General features: G+C 44.6%; 1 protein-coding gene and 1 non-coding gene across 2 annotated transcripts in view; both read left to right on the top strand.

Moving 5' to 3' along the window:
• MAPRE3 (microtubule associated protein RP/EB family member 3) overlaps positions 1 to 18,410 on the top strand; it is a 420,985-nt gene that overhangs the window by 36,674 nt on the left and 365,901 nt on the right. The window lies entirely within an intron of this gene.
• LOC126934554 (small nucleolar RNA SNORD77) lies at positions 9,053 to 9,120 on the top strand. The gene has a single exon (XR_007719017.1). It is a non-coding gene; the product is annotated as a small nucleolar RNA SNORD77 (small nucleolar RNA).

The raw sequence follows: 18,410 nt of genomic DNA, 5'->3' as shown, positions 1-18,410 counted from the left end.
TTACTGACCTTGTAAACTACTTAATTGCGAAATGTGGTTTGTCTCAGAGTGCCTCTTAACATTGTATTCTTTAAAACAGGAGATTTTTCCATTGCATGGGAGACCAACAGCAACATCTTCCACACACCAAGCAGGGCTCCTCTTTCCACTTACTTAGAGACATATGGTTTTCATCAGTCACTTCTCTCTTCTTGGCAGCCACCATGGCAAGGATTTAAATTTTATTTAGCAAATGGCCCACCCCTCTCACACCAAGCCCCTATTTGCTCTTCTCCCTCTTCCTCTGTCTCACAGGATCCCTCTTCTATCCCCATTCCCAGAGAGCACCAATCTGCCTGCCAGGCAAACCAAATCAACTGAGTTGCCTCCATCAGCCACCCCTGGCCAGCAGAGCTGGAAGCAGGAAATCAGCGCAAAGGCCTCTGGGAGTTGGAGCGGACCGAGCTGAGTCTGAAGCACCACTGGAGGAGAGGGTTCCTGAATCTCAACTGGTTGACCTGTGGGAGCTGGTCTGCGCTGCTGCAGGGACGGGGCTGCAGGCGAGGCTGGTTTCGTTTGATGACATTTGGGGTGTTCTTCCCCAGTGCTGATGCAGGGGATGGTGGCCAAGCTCCAACCCCTTGCACAGGCACCCCAACCTCTGCACCCATCAGTTCCTACCTTTCCTGGAGTCACTGGAAGACACAAGCCTCCCACCTTAGTCACCTTCTAGGTTAGCAGTGAAGTTTGGGACCCTAGCCCGTCTGACCACCCTTCCTCCTGAAGCCAGCTGAGTCGCATTCCATGTAGATAGCCAGAGGCACCCAAGTCCTGGTGAAAACGCTGGAAACTAGGGGGTAAGAGACCCCAGTTGTCCAGTATCCTCACCCACCATATTGATTGCAAAAATGATCATTTCTACCTCCATCCCCACTGTTTACCCTTGTCTGGCACCCTGCTCTTCCACTCAGACCAATGCACCTGCCGCTGCGTGTCCCTGATTCTCCCCTGGCCTCCCTTTAGTCCATTCTGCATGAAGGCAGCACAATCTTTAAAAACAGATCAGATCATGTCAGGGCCCCACAAAAACCTCCTCGATGGCATTCCACTGCACTTACTGCAAAATACCGATGCCTTGCTATGGCCTGTCTCTCCAGCCTCATCCTGAGTGGCTGTCTGCCTCACCCACTGTGCCCCAGCCACACTGACCTCCCTCCATTCCTCAGGGCGTCACCATCCAGGACACCCCAGGCCAGGAGCTGGTGCAGCCTTCATCCCTCCAGCTGGGGCAGCACAGCCTCTGCCCTCGCAGGCTGCCCAGCTCCAGGCACCATAGTGAACTCCTACCAGAGGTAAGATCAGCCCCTGCCCAGGACTCCGTTGTAGATCTCTGGGCCTTATCGAATCCAGCCCCTCCTTTTTCCAATGACAGACAGAGGCCCAAGTAGGGGAAGGAGGTTGTCCAGCACTTGGAGTGAGCTGAGAGCAGAACTGGCCTGTGTCTCGCCTCTCAGAGCAGGGCTCCTTTTTCTTCCCCAGGCTGCCTGCTCAGAAACCATGGGGCAGCCCAAGGAGCAGGCTGTAGTTTGTGCAACCCTTGAGAGACTGAGTTCCAGTCTGACTGCTTCCACCCTGCACCCAGGACACAGTACAGCTCTGGATGAGGCAGGTGAACGTGTCTGGAGTGCTTCTCATGAGCCAGGTGCTCCGCTAGGTGCTGGGGACTTGCCAGGGCTAGGGACCCTGGGTCTGAATCATACACTGGGAGACCCTCAGCCACACAGAGGCAGGGTGGCATGGGAGACTGACCCCAGACAAGCAGCAGGGCCCTAAGATCTCGCTGGAGGAGGGAAAAGAGGGACTTCTTATGGCTCAAGGTACCCCGTGGCTGATACTCCAGCTTGGGAGGCAGTGAGAACGGGGACATAAGGGCCTGGGCTATTTTGAGAAGTCTCATGTACTGGGGAGGTAGGGTGTGGCTAGGGAGGTGCTGACAAGTGCAGGATGGGGCCAGGTGGGGTAAGATTTATCCAACAAGGCAGGTGGGGCCGATGGAAGCATCTCTGGGCTATAGTTAAACTTGAGCAACAGAAAAGAAAAAGCTGCTATTTAAACAAGCAGCAAAATTATTCTAGCTTCTTCTGCCTTCTAAGGGGGTGGTATAATTCATATCAAAAGGATGATGCATTTTTACATGCCTGTAGAGGCTGCTAGGGAAAGGAGTTATGACGGATAATTTGGTAGTGTTAAAGGAAAAAGTAATTTCAAAGCTGGTCCTTAGTGGGTTTCTGAGCAGACAGAGATGGGCCCAGATGCAGTCTGGGGTGGGGGATGGGGGCTGACTACTCCACAGGAGAGAGGAAAAGGATGTTATGGGAGTCTGGCTGTGTGTGTGTGTGTGTGTGTGTGTGTGTGTGTGTGTGTGTGTGACAGAGAGAGACAGAGAGAGAGAGAGAGGGAATGAGTCTGGTGGAGGCTGGGCCTCAAGGAGGCAAAATGGCTCATGGGAGCGGGGAGGTGGGTAGAGGACATGGCCAGAGGAGTATCAACCTTAAGTTGTTTTCTGTGCTAAAATGCAACATAGCTCTCCCAATTACACACAGGAAAAACATGTTTCATATGCCTTACACTAGAGCTACTTGGAGGAAATCAAGGAAAATAATCTATGTCTTACATTTGTCTTGATACAAGGCAGAAATGATAGCAGCTGAGGGAGGGAGTGAGGGAGGGAGGGAGGGAGGGAAGGAAGGAAGGAGGGAAGGGAGGGAGGAGGGAGGGAGGGAGGAAGGAGGGAGGGAGGGAGGGAAGGAAGGAAGGAAGGAAGGAGGGAGGGAGGGAGGGAGGGAGGGGGAGGGAGGGAAAAGGAAAGGAAGGAAGGAAGGAAGGAAGGAAGGAAGGAAGGAAGGAAGGAAGGAAGGAAGGGGAGGGAGGGAGGGAGGGAGGGAGGGAGGGAGGGAGGAAGGAAGGGAGGGGAAGGAAGGAAGGAAGGAAGGAAGGAAGGAAGGAAGGAAGGAAGGAAGGAAGGGAGGAGTGGGGAGGAAGGGAGTGGGGAGGAAGGGAGTGGGGAGGGAGGGAGGGAAGGGAGGGAGGGAGGACTGGATTTTAGTAGAAACAGGATATCAGAGTAAAAGGGGTTTGGGAACAAGTCCCCAGAATTTTTGCAGGAAACCTTGGGTTTTCCTCTATTGTGGGTTGAGGGCTTGATCTATTTTCTCTTGGATGAAAAGCAAGGTGGCCCCATAAGGTCACAGGACTTATAAACACCCAAATGGCAGACACCTGGGTCTTAGTTTTGTGTGTAACTTACTAAGTGATCAGCAAGAAGAAGAGCAGAACTTGGGGAGGTTCAGGGCAGTCGCTAAGGGGCAGGAGGAGATTCATCATCTAGGAGTCTAAATCCAGGTCTGTTCTGTCAAAGGCAGGTCCTCAGGCCACCTTCACGAAGGGGATTATAGAAACCCTTGTAGGATTGGGCAGGAAACAGGCATGCTCTGCCCTGCTTCACACACACGTGTGCATCCACCCCCCACACCCCCTCCACCCTGGTCCCCCACAAACCACCTCAGCTTAGATAAGGATAGGTCTGACTCTGTGTCTCCCCTGCCCCCTTCCTTTTGCTGCTTCTTAAAGCAAGAAAAGTGGCTTTGAAGCCACTTTTAAATTATGGATCAGCTCATTAGCAGCCAGTTAAGATGACTGAGTGGTTTCCTCAGTATTTCAGGGCAACTCTGGGATCCTTTTGGCTGTAAATGAGGACACATTCCTTTCCCTACCACTTAGAAACAGGTTGCTCAAGGTGCTGACCTCAGAAATCCCCATGTTCAAGACAAGTTGCTTTGTTGTTTTTCTTCTTCTTTTTAAAAACAGAGACGGAGTCTCACTATATTGCCCAGGCTGGTCTTAAACTCCTGGCCTCAAGTGATCCTCCTGCCTCAGCCTCCAAAAGTGCTGAAATTACAGGTGTGAGCCACCATGCCTGGCTGCTTTGTTCTTTTTAAAAGTATAGCTACTTCTTGGGAGGGGGACAAGGGAAAAAAGAATACAAATTGGGTACAATGTATACTGCTGAGGTGATGAGTGCACTAAAATCTCAGAAATCACCACTAAAGAATTTGTCCTTGTAACCACAAACCAATCGTACCCCAAGAACTATTGAAATAAAAATTAAAATTAAAAAAATGTAGCTACTTCAAATCATGCATGGCCCTGACCAGGGTGCCCTCAAAAGGCCTCACCAACATCCAACCCACAGGTATCAACTTTATATCTCGATTTCTTCAGAGAAGAGTCCATCATATACCTTACTGCAATACAATCCTTAGAAAGCAGGTTTCCTCAGGGAACTGGTGTGGGCATCTCCATCCAGAGGAGGATGACCAGGGAGGAGGGGGATCTAGAAACCATCTCAGAAGTAAAATGAATTTGGGATTTTTTTTTTTTTTTTTTTTTTTTTTTTAGACAGAGTCTAGATCTGTTGCCAGGCTGGAATGCAGTGGCACGATCTTGGCTCACTGCAACTTCTGCCTCCTGGGTTCAAGCGATTCTCCTGCCTCAGCCTCCTGAATAGCTGGGATTATAGGCGCACACCACTATGCCCGGCTAATTTTTGTATTTTTAGTAGAGATGGGGTTTCACCATGTTGACCAAGATGGTCTTGATCTCTTGACCTCGTGATCCGCCCGCCTCGGCCTCCCAAAGTGCTGGAATTACAGGTGTGAGCCACTGCGCTCAGCCGAATTTGGGATATTGAGTTGAGGGAAGAGCCAATTGGGAAGAACATGCAATTATTAGTGAGGACTCTCGCTCCTAAGTGAGAAAAATCCAACCAAGTAAGTTAAGCAAGAAAAAAATCTATTGGCTTATGTAAAAGGGCAAGTCAGTAAGCTTCAGGAATGGCTGGATCCAGTAGCTCAACAATGTCCTCAGGGTTCTCTAAGTTTCTCTCTCCTTCACCTGACTGTTTCTACTTGGCATTATCTATGGCTGGATCTTGTGCCTCAGACTAAATCGCTGGGGCTCTGTCTCATGCCATCTATCAAATATTTTCTCTCCAAGTGGCAGGAAGCCTTCTTGGTCACCCGTAGAACTGGATTCTTATCCTATCAGCTTAGAGACCCTACCAAAATGAATCGGTTTCCCCTAGAAACTCTGTTGGGAAAGTGCTAGGCCCAGACGAATCACAGCCCTGTACCTGAAACAGTACCCACTGCCCGATCCGGTATTCCTGTTGGCCTGGCCGGGTCATGAGCACACTCCCTGGTTTTGAGAAGACTGCAGTCAGCTCTGCCCAAATCACATGAAAAAGGTTCGCCACAGGAAAGAGGGGTTCCGTTACTGCTGCAGGGGTGGAAGAGGTGCTGGGCAGATAAAAACAGCAGATGTCCACTGCAGCTGTCTATACATTCATGAGAAATCCCGGGGCGTTTCTCTGTCATGCAAGTTTGATCACATCACCATCTAGCTTAATATCCTTCAGGGCCCTACAAGGTAAGGTCAGCTTCCTTCAAATGGCATGCAAAGCCCTCCAGGCTCTGGCCCTGGCGCCCTGCTCAGCTTCACCTCCAACCACTCTCTGCCCACACCCCCGCCCCGGTCCCTGGCACATCCCACCCAGAGCCAGTCAGGCCTCACTCCGTCCTCCCATGTGCCAGGCTTTCTCCTAATTCTACAGCACACCCAAAGGCAAATTAACAAAATTTCCTGAAATCTTAGGGGGAAAAGGGAAGTACACACCAGAGTGCAACCTATAACTGTTCTTAGAAGTGGTTCTGCTGAGAGCACCTAGTCCAGAGCTAACTTCAAAGCCATGGCCAGGTGCAGTGGCTCATGCCTGTAATCCCAGCACTTTGGGAGGCCGAGACGGGCAGATGACTTAAGGTCAGGAGTTCAAGACCAGCCTGAGCAACATGGCAAAATCCCGTCTCTACTAAAAATACAAGAATTAGCTAGGCATGGTGGCACATGCCTGTAATCCCAGCTACTTGGGAGGCTGAGGCAAGAAAATCTCTTGAACCTGGGAGGTGGAGGTTACAGTGAGCCGAGATCGTGCCATTGCACTCCAGCCTAGGCGACAGAGTGAGACTCCATCTCAGAAAAAAAACACAAACCCACAAAGTCCTTCACAGCCCCCCTCCCCACCTCACCCATCAGCTGCCTGGAGCTGGAAGGACAAATTTCCTCCCATCACCAGGCCTATCCCAACTATCCCCTTCCTTGGAGTCCAGGTCTAAGCAACTCTCTCCACCTCCTCAGCCCCAGGAAGTGTTTTTTTCCTCTCACTCACATCTAAGATCTGCCTCCCAAGCCCTCTTTCCTGCCCCAGAATTAGCCGCTTTCTTGCATTACTGATAATAGGGATATAAAAAAAATAATAATAAAATACTAGCTAGGATATTTCCCCAAAGCTGAGATGGGCAGGTTAAAATAGCAAGTCAGTGGGACATCGACTCCCAGGTCCAGGATGGACCATGCAGAGCCCCGTCGGGCTCATTTGCACTTTTTCTCCAGCCTGAGCTGAAGAAGTGAGCCCTTCTCTCCCACATTCTTCTCCACTGCAACTAACTCCTTATCTTGTGCAAACAACTGATCCCAGAGTAACACACAACGTTGCGAGGACACATCAATTTCAGGCATGAGATAGTCTCATTCCAAATTAGGAGATGGTGGTGCTCTAAATAAAATAATCCTCAGAGACATAATTCAGCAAATTCATTAAATGTATATTACTAAAGGGTATTAACATCTCAGACTCAGTAATCACCTTTAGAGGCCCATCAGTGCTTTCCTATACTCCCCAAGAATGATAGGTAGACCCTGGCTGTTTTATATTAGCATAGCTCAAAGGGTCAACTCTAGTAGTGCATTCCAAAACAAAGAACATCTTCCACAAAGCAAACTGTAGTCTCCACCCAAAAAGGCAGACACAGTTTATATTCCTAAAATGTCATTTTTTACTCATTTAAAAAAAAGAAAAACCTCAATTTACTGTAAAGTAACTTTTTAAATCCAGAACAAAGGACAACAAGGAGAGAGAGAAGGTGAAGGTTGACTTCAAGATTTTGTTGTAGGAAACCTATTAAGACATCTAATCAAAACTAAAATTTAATCCGACATGGGAGTTTCCTAAACCTGTTCCAAACAGTGAAATGTTATATAATTGTAATGTTTTATTACATTTTATATAAAACTTCAGTTTAAAACATAGCTAAGCTCTAAAGCAAGAAAAAGAAGATTTCCAGGTACCAGAAATGAAGCAGAAACCTGTAACCACAGAGGGTCAGAAAGGGCAAACCACCAAAAGAGTAGGAGAATAGTGAGATAACCCCATAAAAAGTCCTTAATAAGTCAAGGCACTTACAGGATTCCTGTGAAAAAACAACACCTATTGAAGTTGAGCTCACACACAAAAATTACAAAACAGATGGGAAAGTTCAATGCCAAGATAGACATTCTACCGACTCAGCAAATAGGATAACTAACATCAATGGAACTAGAGACAAAAAAGTGATCTGAAAAGGGCCTTAAGTTTGATTAAGAGATGAAAGAGATAAAGGAGGTTCCCATATAACAAGTATAGAAAATTATAAAATAAGAACAAGAAAATTTGCAATCTCTAGCTATAATTGTGCAGTTGTCTCTTTTTCTTGCATTTCTGTCTCATTTTGCTTCATGTATTTTGAGTCAGCTTTCTTATTAGGTGCATGTACATTTAGGATTACTATATCTTGTTGATAAATGGATCCTTTTGTTACTATGAAATAAACTTCTTTATCCTTGGAAATATTTTTTAGTCTGAAATCTGCTTTGTAGCCACTCCAGCTTTCTTTTGATTAATATTTGCAGGACATACCTTTATGTAATTTTTCTCTTTTGACCTATTTATGACTATATTTAAAGTGGATTTCTTATAGGCAGTTTATAGTTGGATCATGATTTAAAAAAAATACAACCTGACAATCTATGCCTTTTAATTGGGGTGTTTAGATCATTTACATTTAAAGTGATTGTTGATATGGTTGAGTTTGAATCTACCATTTTGCTATTTGTATTCTAGTTATCCCATTTCTTCTTTGTTCTTTATTTCCTCTTTTTGAGTTACTTAATATGTTTCATGATTCCACTGATCTTAGGTTTACTTTATTTCTCAGATATCACATAATATCTATTTATCATAGATCTACCTTATTGTTTTTAACCTTAGTCTAGTATTCCACAGTATGGATGTACCATAGCTTATTTACCTATCAATAGAAACTTAAATATTTTTTCAAATTTTTATTGTTAGGAGAAATACTGTAATTAACACATTTATTCATGCCTCTTTGTTTTTTGTTTGTTTGTTTGTTTTGTTTTTTGAGACAAGTTCTCACTCTGTCACCCAGGCTGGGGTGCAGTGGTGTGATCTCAGCTCACTGCAACCTTTGCCTCTTAGGCTCAAGCGATCCCCCCACCTCAGCCACCCAAGTAGCTGGGATTACAAGTGCATGCCACAATGCCCAGCTAATTTTTGTATTTTCTATAGAGACAGGATTTCACCATGTTGACCAGACTGGTCTCAAACTCCTGGCCTCAAGCAATCCTCCTGCTTTGGTCTCTTAAAGTGCTGGGATCACAGGCATGAGTCACCATGCCCAGCCATGCCTCTTTGAGCCTCTGGAAGTATTTCTGTAGGATCAAATCTCAAAAGTGAAATTTCTGGGTCAAAAGATACGCATATATTCATTTTGATGGGTGCTGTTAAGTTCACTTCCAAAAAAGATGTATCTGTTCTTCTCAGTAACAGCATTTTCCTACATCCTTGCCAACCTTAGACAGAATCTTTTCTTTCTTTCTCTTTCTTTCTTTTTTCTTTCTTTCTTTCTTTTCTTTCTTTTTCTTTTTCTCTCTCTCTCTTTCTCTCTCTCTCTCCTTCTCTTTCCTTATTCTATTGGAGGAGGGGCTGTCATTACTGTTTAATTTGTGTGCTTCTGGTGATATTAAACATATTTCCATATATCTATTCACCATTTGTACTTTTTCTGTGAATTGCCTGTCATTGTGGGCTGAATTATGTCTCCTCAAAATTTGTATGCTGATACTGTGATGATTGTATAGTTCAGCAGATTGAATCATGAAGAAATGTACCATGTGTCTGATGTATCTGGGGTGGTTACAGTTTGCTGTTAGTAGTTAAGCAGTGTACCACCAATCTACCATTAAAATATTCTTTTTTGTTTTTGTTTTTGTTTTTTTGAGACGGAGTCTTACTCTGTCGCCCAGGTTGGAGTGCAGTGGCGCGATCTCGGCTCACTGCAAGCTCCGCCTCCCGGGTTCACGCCATTCTCCTGCCTCAGCCTCCCGAGGAGCTGGGACTACAGGTGCCTGCCACCACGCCTGGCTTCTTTTTTGTATTTTTTAGTAGAGAAGGGGTTTCACTGTGTTAGCCAGGATGGTCTTGATCTCCTGACCTTGTGATCCGCCTGCCTTGGCCTCCCAAAGTGCTGGAATTACAGGCATGAGCCATCGCACCTGGCCTAAAATATTCTTTACTGACAATTTTGTATGAAAATTATAGAAAAAAAAAAGTGTATGTTGAAGTCCTTATCCCCAGCTTCTCATAATATAACTGTATTTGAAGATAGGACCTTTATTTTTATTTTATTTTTTTATTTCTATTTTTATTATTGAGACAGAGTTTCACTCTTGTTGCCCAGGTTGGAGTGCAATGGTGCAATCTTGACTCACTGCAACCTCTGCCTCCCCAGTTTAAGCGATTCTTGTGCCTCAGCCTCCAGAGTAGCTGGGATTGCAGACATGCTACCACCCCCAGCTAATTTGTGTATTTTTAGTAGAGACTGGATTTCACCATGTTGGCCAGGCTAGTCTTGAACTCCTGACCTCAGGTGATCCACCCACCTCAGCCTCCTAAAGTGCTGGGACTGCAGGTGTGAGCCACCATGCCCGGCCAAGATAGGGCCTTTAAATAGGGAATTAATGTAAAATGAGTCATATGGGTAGGCCCTAATGCAATATGACTGGTGTTCTTATAAGAAGAGGTTAGGACACAGACTTGAGCACACACTGAGGAAAGACACAGCAAGAAGGCAGCCATTTGCACACGAAAGAGAGAGGGCTCAGAAAAAACCAAACCTGCCAACATCTTGATCTTGCACTTGCAGTCTCCAGAGCTGTGAGAAAATAAATTCCTGTTGTTTAAGCCACCTAATCTGTGGGATTTTAGGTTATGGAAGCAAACTAATACACCTGTCCATATACATTGCCCATTTTTCTTCTGGACTACCTTATTACTTTATAAGAGCTTTTTATATGTTAACAATAACAACGTGCCAGGCATGGTGGCTCACGCCTTTAATCCCAGCACTTTGGGAAGCCGAGGCGGGCGGATCATGAGGTCAGGGGATCAAGATCATCCTGGCTAATACGGTGAAACCCTATCTCTACTAAAAATACAAAAAAAAAAAAAAAATTAACCAGGCGTGGTGGCACACACCTGTAATCCCAGCTACTCAGGAGGCTGAGGCAGGGGAATCACTTGAACATGGGAGGCAGAGGTTGCCGTGAGCCAAGATCGCACCACTGTGCCATTGCACTCCAGCCTGGGCGACAGGGGAGATTCTTCCATCTCAAAAAAAAAATAAAACATAAAAAATAAATAACAACCTATGTCTAGGGTGATTATATAAGTTATCATTCAAAGCGACACACTTCGAGAGTGACAAATCCTAAGCCAGATGGAACACCAGGACAACAAGTATAAACTAGAAGAGTCCTGAGAAAACTAGAATGTGTGGTTACCCTATTGTCTGTTATATTTGCGGCTGAACTTTTCTCCAAGTATATTAATTACTTTAAAACATTTTAATAGACATATTTTTAGAATAGTATGAAGTTTACAGAAACATTGAGTAAAAAATACAGAGTTCTCGTACATCCCCTGCACACTCCCCAACCCCATGCATGCACACACTCCTATTATCATCACCTTGCGTTAGTGTGGTATTTGTTACCATTAATTAACAAATATTGATACATTTTTATTAACTAAAGTCAGTAGTTTACATTAAGGTTCATTCTCTGTATTGTACAATTTTATGGGTAATGACAAAGACATAATGCCCTATATCCACCATAACAGTATTATACAGAATAGTTTGTCACCTTAAAAATGTTTTGTACTCCCCCTATTCATTCTTCTCACTCTCCCCTGTATCTCTAGAAACTACTGATCTTTTTACTGTCTCTATAGTTTGCCCTTTCCAAAGTGTCATATCATTGGAATCAAACACCACGTACCCTTTTCAGACTGGCTTTTTGCACTTAGCAATCTACATTTAAAGTTCTTCTATGTCTTTCCATGGCTTGACAGCTCCTATCTTTTTAACGATGAATCATATTCCATTGCACTGATGTGCCACAGTTTGTTTATCCGTTTATCTATTGAAGAATAATATCTTGGTTGTTTCCAACTACTGGTAATTACAAACAAAGCTGCCACAAACATTCATGTGCAGGTTTTTGCATGGACAAAGGTTTTAACTCATTTTGGTAAACACCTAGGAGCACAGTTGCAGGATTGTATGGTAAGCCTATGTTTACCTTTGTAAGAAATTGCTCAACTATCTTTCAAAGTGGCCCTTTGAAATACAAAATATTAGTTGGGCGTGGTGGTGCATGCCTGTAGTCCCAGGTACTCAGGAGGCTGAGGCATGAGAATTGCTTGAACCTGGGAGGCAGAGGTTGCAGTGAGCCGAAATCAGGCCACTACACTCTAGCCTGGGTGACAGAGAGAGACTGTCAAAAAAAAAAAAAAAAAAAAAAGTGGCCATACCATTTACATTCTCACTGACAAGAAATGAGAGTTCCTGTTGCTCCATGTCCTAACTAGCATTTGGTGTTGTCAGTGTTTTGGGTTTTAGCCATCTTAGGTGTATAACAGTAGCTCATTGTTGTTTTAATTCGCAAGTCCCTAGTGGCATATGATGTTGGACATATTTTCGTATGCTTATTTGCCACCTGTGTGTCTTCTTTATTTAGGTGCTTATTCAATTTAGGTGCTTATTCTGACCTTTTAAAATTGGGTTTTGGCCGAGTGTGGTGGCTCACGCCTGTAATCCCAACACTTTGGGAGACCAAGGCGGGCAGATCACGAGGTCAGGAGATTGAGACCATCCTGGCTAACACAGTGAAACCCCGTCTCCACTACAAATACAAAAAGTTAGCCAGGTGTGGTGGCAGGCGCCTGTAGTCCCAGCTACTTGGGAGGCTGAGGCAGGAGAATGGCATGAACCCAGGAGGTGGACTTTGCTGTGAGCCGAGATTGCACCACTGCACTCTAGCCTGGGCAACAGAGTGAGATGCTGTCTCAAAAAAATAATAATAATAAAAATAATGGGTTTTAAGTATTTTTTGTATTTTGGATTAAAGTATTTTATCAGATATGTGTTTTGTAAACATTTTCTCCCACTCTGTGGCTTGTCTTTCATTCTCTTAACAGTGTCGTTCACAGAGCAGAAATTTTTAATTTTAATGAAGTACAGCTTAGCAATTTTTTCTTTCATGAATCATGTTTTTTTGTGTTATATCTAAAACATCCTCACCAAACCCAAGGTCACCTAGATTTTCTCCCATGTTATCTTCTAAAAACTTTGTGGTTTTGAAATTTGGTTAGGTCTATGATCCATTTTAAAGTAATTTTTGTGAAGGGTATAAGGTCCATGTCTAGAGTCATTGATTTTGCATGTGTGCCTAATTGTTCCAACACTATTTGTTGTAAAGACTACCTTTTCTCCATTAAATTACCTTTGCTCCTTTGTCAAAGCCTAATTGGCTATATTTGTGTTAGTCTATTTCTAGGCTCTCTATTCTGTTCCATTGATCTATGTGTCTATTCTTTCACCAGTACCATACTATCTTGATTACCGTAGCTTTACAGTATCTTAAAGTTAGGTAGTGTCAGTCCTCTGACTTTGTCCTCCTTCAGTATTGTGTTGGCTATTCTGGGTCTTTGCCTCTCTATATAAATTTTTAAATCAATTTGTTGAAATCCACAAAATAACTTGCTGAGATTTTTATTGGGACTGTGTTGGATTTATAGGTTAAGTTGGGAGAAACTGATATCTTAATAATATTGAGTCTCCTGTTGATGAACATGGACAATTTCTCCATTTATTTACCTGAGTTTTCTTTCCTCAGAGTTTTGTAGTTTTCTTTATACAGATCCTGTATATATTTTGTTAGATTTATGCCCAAGTCAGCCTGTCTTACTTCCCTCTCCTCCCTCCTTTCCTCCCTCTCTTCCTTCCTTCCTTCCTTCATTCCTTCTCTTTCTTTTTTTCTGTCTTTCCTTCTTTTTGGCTCTAATGTAAATGGCATTGTGTTTTTAATGTTAAATTCCAGTTGTTAATCGCTGGTATACAGGAAAGCAATTGGCTTTTATATATTAACCTTGTATGCTGCCCCTTGCAATTATTTATTAGTTCTGGGAGTTTTTTGTTGATTCTTTGAAATTTTCTACATACATAATCACGTTAACTGCAAACAAAACTATTTTCTTTCTTTCCATTCTGTATACCTTTTATTTCCTTTTCTTGTCCTATTGCATTAGCTATGTCTTTCAGGACAATGTTGAATAGGACTGGAGAAAAGCAACATTCTTGTCTTGTTCCCAATCTTAGGGGGAAAGCATTTAGTTTCTCGCCATTAAGTATGTTAGTACCAATTACTTTCTTAAAATGTGGAAAGCAATAAAAACTAATTTAAAATGTCTGTATATTTTCTAGATTTTGTGACTTTTTTTTTTTTTTTTTTTTTTTTTTTTTTTTTTTTTGAGACGGAGTCTCGCTCTGTCACCCAGGCTAGAGTGCAGTGGTGCAATCTCGGCTCACTGCAAGCTCTGCCTCCCGGGTTCATGCCATTCTCCTACCTCAGCCCGAGTAGCTGGGACTACAGGCACCCGCCACCACGCCTGGCTAATTTTTTGTATTTTTAGTAGAGATGGGGTTTCACTGTGTTAGCCAGGGTGGTCTCAATCTCCTGACCTAGTTATCTGCCCACCTCAGCCTCCCAAAGTGCTGGGATTACAGGCGTGAGCCACTGCGCCTGGCCTTTTGTGCCTTGCTTAAAAAGGCCTTTCCTACTCCAGGGTTATAGAAGTACATCCCTATATGTTTTTTATTTTCTTTTAATAATTGTATGGGTTTGTTTTTTATCTATGCCTCTTTAATCCATCTGAAAATTATTTTGTACGTGGTGTGAGGTAGGGTTCTGTGGCAGATAGATACTACATGGTTTTCTCAAAATTCATATCAGTGCACTTCTGGTGTTTCCTCCTGTATTGCAGAGATTCCCCTCATGCTAGGATTCCAAGTGTAATGAAGAGTCCCCCAGCTGGATGTCTTCGGGATTCATCATAGCTCCAAGCCAATGACTGAGCACAGAGAGGAAACTAGGGCATAGCCAATTCTTCCCACCAAGAGACTTCTTTATGGTCAATCTTTGTGGTAGCCAAGACTTTCCTCAGAGCTGCACCATAGTCTGAGGCTTTTTCTGGCCAACCCTTCTTCCTTCTCTCTTTCCTTTCATAGGTGTCATAACTGTGTCACAATCAGAAGACTTTCCCTACTACTCCTGCTCCATCCCCCCTTTACCTTGCATGGGCATTATCACAACACATCTCTTACGCTTTTAAACTCTATCTTGATGTCTGCTTCCTAGGGGACCTAAGCAGATACAACTCTCATGAAGCTTCAAGTTATTTGGAGAGAAAGGTAGCACCACCTCCATTTTACTAGCACAGATCCTGGTTAGAGGCAGTATGGTCTCAGAACAGCATCCATGGCAAAAACTTCCTACTATCTGGCAGCTTCCAGATTGTAGCAGACATCATCTCCATCAGTGGCTCAGTTCTGCACTGTGGCTTTGGAAGTTGTTCTGGTAAGCTCAATCTGAAGTCTTTTTCTTCAATACCTCCTACATTCCTGGCTGCTATATGTACCTTCCATAAATTCCTTTCTGATTAAAATATTTAGAATAAATTCTCTTTGCAGGAAGCAAAGTCATCACCAATATACTATCTAAGTTAATTTTTTCCCAAGTGGGAAATCTATTGTCCCCAAACTATTGCTCCCAAACCATTTTTGAATAGCCAGTCTTTTTGTACTGGTTTTAAAATGCCCCTTTAAAGGCCGGGCGCGGTGGCTCAAGCCTGTAATCCCAGCACTTTGGGAGGCCGAGGCGGGTGGATCACAAGGTCAGGAGATCGAGACCACAGTGAAACCCCGTCTCTACTAAAAATACAAAAAATTAGCCGGGCGCGGTGGCGGGCGCCTGTAGTCCTAGCTACTCAGGAGGCTGAGGCAGGAGAATGGCGTGAACCCAGGAGGCGGAGCTTGCAGTGAGCCGAGATCGCGCCACTGCACTCCAGCCTGGGCAACAGCGTGAGACTCCGTCTCAAAAATAAAATAAAATAAAATAAAATGCCCCTTTAGCATACACTACATTGCCATGTCTCTGTTTCTTTACTGTCCCATTGATTGAATTACACCTGCATTCATCACTTTATAGTAAATATTTGTATGTGGAAGGGCTGTTTCTTCCTCATTGTTCTTGCTGTGTCAAAATTTGTTTGGCTATTCTTGTGCATTTTTTTCTTCTAAGATGACTTTTAGAATTAGCTTGTAAAGTTACATTTTTAGAACTCTTGTTAAGTTTTTATTGGGATTTTACTGAATTTATAGATTAATTTTGGGAGAATTTATGTCTCTACAATATTGGATCTTCACCAAGGCCCATTTGTATTGGGGGCTGGCTAAATGGCTTAGGAATAGGCCTGAAGCTTGAAGGCACACAGACTGGTGAGCAGGTAGTTCCAACGCAATCAGATTATTGCCTCAGTACCCAACACAGAGGTTCCAGAGAGAGCCCCTAGGATGTCCTGGAAGAGTCCAGAAAGTCTTCACAGACACAGAGGCAGCATTCGAGCTGAGACTTGAAGGATGACTAAGATTTTTCTAGGGAGAACAGTGGGAAGTGTGTATCCCAGGAAGAGACAGCATGAGCAAAGGTACTCTGGCATGGGAAGACCTGGAGTGTTTGAGAAACCACAAGTTGTTCTGGATCACTCAGGCATGCAGTGGCAAGGGGGTGGGGGAAGGTGGTGCCAAAACAGTATTGATTTGGCCAGAAGGGTAGTCATTTGATGGCCAACGTGTGTGCCAGGCACTATCTTAAGCACTAACTTTTTGAACATGTACAGCATGCCAGTTACAAAGCTACTGTCATGATTCCCATGTTACAGTGAGACAATATAGTTAAAGAGGAGTCAGCTGGCCATGGTGACTCATGCTTATAATCCCAGCACTTTGGGAGGCCAAGGCAGGAGGATTACTTGAGCCCAGGTGCTTGAGACCAGCCTGGGGAACATAGTGAGATCCCTCTACAGCATTTTTTTTAATTAGCTGGGTGTGGTAGTGCACACCTGTAGTCCCAGTTACTTGGGAGGCTAATGTGGGAGGATCACTAGAGCCCAGGAGGTCGAGGCTGTGGTGAGCCATGATTGTGCCACTGTACTCCAGCCTGGGGGACAGAGCAAGACACTGTCTAAAAGAGAGAGAGAGAGAGAGAAGTTAAGCGACTGTCTCAAAGTCATGTGGCTAGAAAGTAGTGGAAGTAACACTCAAGCCCAGGGATGTGGGCCTCAGGGGCCATCCATCTTCTTATCTCTACACTGTTTGAAGAGCCTCATAGGCTGAACCACAGAGTACCGGCCCATCAATCCCAGTGATCTGTTGCCCACAGATCCACCAGGATGAGCCTGTAGAGTCTGACGATACCCTACAAATAAGATTTGCTAAGCCAGGAAAGGAGAGACATGGCAGTTCCTCCTACAAGAGGCTCATTTAAGCTGCAGCCTCAGGAGAGATGATGTCTGGGGAGACATGTGATACTTGAACCAAGGCAGCTGCCAGGGAATAGAGAGGAAAGGCTGGAAGAGAGGCCATCAGGACTTGAACCTCAGACTCAGACTCCAAATCAAATCTGCTTTTCATACCACACTGTCACTCATTCATTCATTCAGCACTTACTAAGCCCTTACTGGGTACCAGGCTGGGTGCTGGCTGCCAGGATACATCCTGCTTCTGCCCTAAGGCTAGACCCAGAGCTTAAAAAGGTGACTGATCAGAGCTATCCCAACCACACCACATGACAAGAAGGACCAGGATGTGGCCGACTTCCCCGGCTTCCCACAACACCCCACCACAGCCTTCCCTGTCCATGTGGGGCTCACACTCTCTGTCTCCTCATAGTGCAGAATGCCTCTCTCCCTTTTTCTCTCTCTCCCTTCTTCCCTTCCTCCCTCTGCCATCCCTCCCTCCCTCCTTTCCTTTTATTCATTCAACAAACATTCACAGATTGCTGGCCTTCTGCCAGACTCCAACTAGGTGCTAGAGAAGCAAAGACGCAAGATGAAGCCTTATCTGAAATGATTACAGGAAAGAGAAAGAGAAAAGAAACATGAGAAATAGCCATCGGGAATCTGTCTGGGAACCATAGGGGCGCAAAGGGTCTCAAAGGGTACTGTGGTGGTCAATTCAGAGTTGGGGGGGCAGGGGAGCATTTTTTTGCAAAAGAAGCAGCTTCAGCATCACTGAAGAGGTGTTAAAAAGCCTGGAATGTTCTGGAAACTGCAAGTATGGGGTTGCGTTTTAAAGGCTAAGCTTTGGTCTGGAAGCACACAGGCAGAGTTTGGCATTCTGGCTATGCCACGTACAACCCGTGTAGCCCATGTGAGTTATTTAACTTCTTTGAAATGATTTCTTCATTTGTAAAATGGGGATAATAATTTTCATTTCACAGGGTCATTGTGAGAATTAATTGAGAAAATTTATCCCACAAAATATCTTTTGGACACCTACTATATGCCAGACACAGTTGCAGCCTGGGAGTGCACAGTTAAACAAAATAGATCCAGTCCTTGCCCCCATGGGGCTCATATTCTAGTGAAGGGAGACAGAAAATGAGCAAATGAAAGCATAGCATCATGTCAAGTAGTGGTAAGTGATTGCAAAACAGTAAAGCGGGTGTCTCAGGTTGGGCACCCCAGGAGCAGCCCCTGAGATGAGGATTTGCTAAGGAAGTGCTCACAGGGGCCGCTGGTAAGGGACTGGGGAGGCAGGGCAGGGGGAGCGAGGAGGCCCAGCAGGCATTCGGCCTCAAGTCAAATTGAGCCCCACAGAGGAGGCTTCAGCCTGATCTCACAGGAAACACTGGCATGGTCCCAGCCTTCCACACCCCCACACCCTTAGTCACTGGTTAGAGGGCACCCAGGGATGTAAATTTCCAGGCTGTTCTTGTGCCTGCAGGGAAAGCAGGTTCCAGTAGCCCAAGGATGGGTCTCTAGAGAAGGTGGGAGAAGGGAAGTAAGGAGGAAGGAA

This window comes from Macaca thibetana, chromosome 13 (assembly GCF_024542745.1).
Source record: "Macaca thibetana thibetana isolate TM-01 chromosome 13, ASM2454274v1, whole genome shotgun sequence".
Taxonomy (NCBI): Eukaryota; Metazoa; Chordata; class Mammalia; order Primates; family Cercopithecidae; genus Macaca; species Macaca thibetana.
The sequence above is the reverse complement of the archived record's forward strand: the minus strand, read 5'-3'. Positions and strand labels throughout refer to the sequence as shown.